This window comes from Ananas comosus, linkage group 1, assembly GCF_001540865.1.
Source record: "Ananas comosus cultivar F153 linkage group 1, ASM154086v1, whole genome shotgun sequence".
NCBI classification, from domain to species: Eukaryota; Viridiplantae; Streptophyta; class Magnoliopsida; order Poales; family Bromeliaceae; genus Ananas; species Ananas comosus.
Window position 1 is genome coordinate 23,218,489 of NC_033621.1, and position 4,150 is coordinate 23,222,638.

Sequence of the window (4,150 nt, forward strand, 5' to 3'; positions counted from 1 at the left end):
TCGAAGAGGAGTTACTGCTTGTTTCTGGTTGTTACTGCTCACGCATTCAGAATCAAAAACTATCTATTAGTTTACAATAATTGGTAGAGGCCCCATATGTTTGAAAATTGCAAGATTGTTGGACCATCAGTTTCTATTGATATTTATTCGCAGATCATTTAGATATTTATAGACCATATCTAGACATTAACTTTGTATTTTAGATGCCTATAATTGTTGGTTTCCGCACGGCTGTCTACGAAGTTTAATTTTGTTTTTGTGGTTGATATATGTTATTAGAAAACCATACCTAGTTCTCTTAAAAAGAAAAACAGAAAATGGAATTGAAAAAAAATATATAGAGATATGCTTCTGTATTTTTCGATGAGACCGCAGAAAATATATCGTAACCGACTAATTGCGGAATGCAATATTACGTACCGAAATAAATAAAGTATTTTTCCAACATCCTTTCTTACCGCACGTAACGCATTTTTTCTGTAATCCCAAACGAAGACTAAATTAAAAATTATACATAAAAAAAAAACTTTTCATTTTTCTTAATTAAAAAAAATTAAAATTACCGAATTAGCATATCAGCACGTCCTGACACATGTACTCTTTTATACATCTGCATCGCTAGAGTAGGCTTATTAGTATAGACAAAACTTGCCCAATACGTCAAAAGTAGGTCGACCGATAAAAGATCCTTAACATAATGAATATTATTGATTTTTAGTGTAAATTATTGGTCTAATGAAATCAGCATTCTGCCCTGTGATCAGAGGCTAGATTGCCCAAGTTACGTTTGAAATGGCGAGGGGTTGAGTGGGTCGAGTCATATTCGAAGTTATGTCAAGCTGATAGGCCGAGTTATAATCGAAACCCATAGACACTATGTCTGAACGTATTGAATGAATTAGTTGTGTATTTTTAACTGTTCGAGTTTTGAAATTAATGGTTAACATCAACAATGTAAAATAAATTGCTTTCATCAATTATTTCAATTCCAAACAAATAAAAATTTAAGTTCTGCTTGCAATTGGGACAATTAAACAACCCAATTTGTCGCATAAATTTTGGCGCACAAAAATTTAATGACTAAAATCACGCATCAAAAATTCAACAATCAAAGTTCAAAATTTGAGTTAATTACGGCCATAACGTGACTAGCGCAGCACTTCAAAATTCAACAATCTAACTACAAATTTTGAATTAGTGATACCCACAACTTACCTAACATTTTTTTTTTTATCGACATCTCTTTAACTACTAATTTTTTTATATATTATTATTATTATTTTTTTGTATGGGAGAGGTGGCATATTTTTCATAGAGTGACTCTTTTTTTTTAAAAAAAAAATAGGTAGTATACTATCCGCTTCGTTTATTTCAAACTTAGCTAGAAATATAAATCAACTAAAATTCAAACTTAGAATCTCGGGTACCAACCATCAAACCTTTTGCAACTTGCGCTAGGAACAGTCGGTTTCATTGCACTAGTCACGGATTTGGAGAACACACTAGAGAGAGAGAGAGAGTGTCGACATAATCTCAACTTGCATTACCACATTGTGTCGTAAAACTAGATAATTCCATTTTTCTCCAGATTCTACTAGAGAGGGGGCCACAAACTTCACTTTTGGACACATTGCAGTGCCACCACCTATTTCTCGTGACACTCTTAATTACTGTTTGACTTTATTTCTGCTTTTACTTTTAATTTGTGGTTTCAAAGTTTTTGCTACAGCGAAAAGCAAAATTTAAAATTTTAGATTTTACAGTAAAATCTATGATTTGACGCTTTTAATTTTGCCGTAGCATCTCAGCCAATACTTTTAAGTTTGTCGTAATCTGTTTTTCGAGACACACTTCTTCCTTATCGCTGGATTCGTACAGAATATTTTTTTTTGTTTGGTGTGTGTATATATTTATCTTAAAATACTTAGAAATATATTATTTCTTTATTTGGTTCAACATAGAAAATTTGTAACTATTTAGCTCTTGTACTTGATTTAAATTTTGAAATAGATGTGATATTTGCAAAAGGGTATTTCGGTCTTTCCAAATTAAAATTTTCATTACCCAGTATTAACGAATTATAAGATCACGCAAACATTTTTAATTTCTGTCACGTCATATATCTATGGTAAAATAAATATGAGATCTTATAATTTCGACATATTATTTTTCAGCATTATTAAAATACCGCGAATTAAGTAGGCTCTAATAATTATGCAGAATAAAATTAAGATATATTTTATAGAATTTTTCTCTTTCAGCATGCAATCGCATAAAATGTTCTCCATAGAAAAACAAAACAGGATCTAGGGATGTAAAACGGGACAGGCGACACGCGCCCGGCACGGCATTGGGTGAGGCACGGGTACTGTTGTCTTGTGCCGAGCCGGCCCGGCTTGAAACTCTGGGCCGTGCTTGGCCTTTTATTTGGAGCCCGACAGCTCGACACGGCACGGCCCGCTTGGGCCGAGCCAGTCGAGCTAGCACAGCCCGAACCCCAAGGCCGGAGGCAGTTGCCTTGGGCCATGAGGTCTGAGCTTCCCAGGAGCTCACCTCCCAAGATCTACCTAACAAACCTTGGGAGGAGAGGGTTTTGGTCCAATGGACTAAAGAATATTGGTCTATTGGACCAAAAATCTATCTCTTTTTTTTAAAAAAAATACAAATTTATTTATTTATTTAAAAATTGAATATTTACTTTAGTATAATTATTTTTATATGTTTTTTATATTTTAATCAAAATATTAATTTAAATAAAAATATTTATTGTTTATATTTTTAAATTTCATATTATTTTTTTTAAAAAAATTAAAAAATAAATATTTTTCTAGACCGGCAGGGCACGGCCCATGCCTTTTGAGCCGAATGGAACGCGATAAAAGGTGGGGGAGTGCCATCCCGAAGCAATCGGACTTCTCCTTATGTCTAAGTATTTCTATGTTGATCAATTATGCATATTGAGCATGATGCATTATAGGGTGATAGTTGATGGTTGGTTATATATATATATATATTGCATGCTTCTTGAAAGAATAATGTATTTGGCTTAGTGCTTATATCTAGCATGCTTGAGGTTTATGTATGTGATGTGAAACCCTATAATGAGATGATAGGTGTGAATGAGAACTTAGTAATGTATTGGCTATTGCATTGGAAACTCTAAACTGTCATTGATCATGTATGTATTCAAGTTGATTTACTGGGGACTTGTTGTACATGATCTCGTTGTTTAGCCTTGGGCGGACAGGGGAGGTGCTGTCCGTTCGGCGTCCGTTCGCCGCGCCCGAGCCGTGCCAAATCGGTAGCGGCCTCGGGGCGGAGCCGTACCAGGCCAAAGGGTAGGCAACTTGGGACCGACACGGCCTAGCCTGGCCCAAAATTGAATCCAGGCCGGGCTGGGCCGGCCCCTAGCACGGCCCACATTACACCCCTAATGGGATCTCATAACACTCTTTTATTTTTTTTACATAAAAAAGTACCATGTTAAATGAACTTGCACATAAAATAGGACCTTCGTAGCATTGGGTAAGCACCACCGACCGTCTCTAAAGCAAGTGGTAAAGGGTTTGATGGTTGGTACCCAAGACCCATGTTCGAATCCTAGTTAATTTACATTTTCAGCTATCTCTCTCAAAACGAAGCGGGTAGCGTGCTACCTATCTCTCTCAAAAAAAAAAAAGAAAAAGCATTGGGTAAGCACCTCATAGAAGAATAATAGGGAATCTCGTAACCCTCCATATTTTTATTAAAAATAAAGGCCTTATTAAGTAAATTTGCGTAAAAAGTTGTACTTTGGTAGCATTAGATGAAATTATTGTTTCCCTTAATAGCATTTCTAAGTCAGTACTTTAAGAATCGTGCAGAATAAAATTCAGTAAAATAAAATTCAATATTAAAAGGGTCATCGAAAAAAATATATCGGTGAGGTAGTAAATCTTGGTCGTTCAAAAGCTCTCCATAGAAGAATAATAAGAAATCTCATAATTTTATTTATTTATTTTTTAATATGACCATGTTTAAGTAAACCAGCATTAAAAATTGCACCTCAAAAGTTAAATGGGCTGGGCCGTCCTCTTCACAAAGTTTCGCCTGCAGCTCCGGATACCCAGATATTAGCCCGGCCCAATTTTGACACATTTACTACACTTTT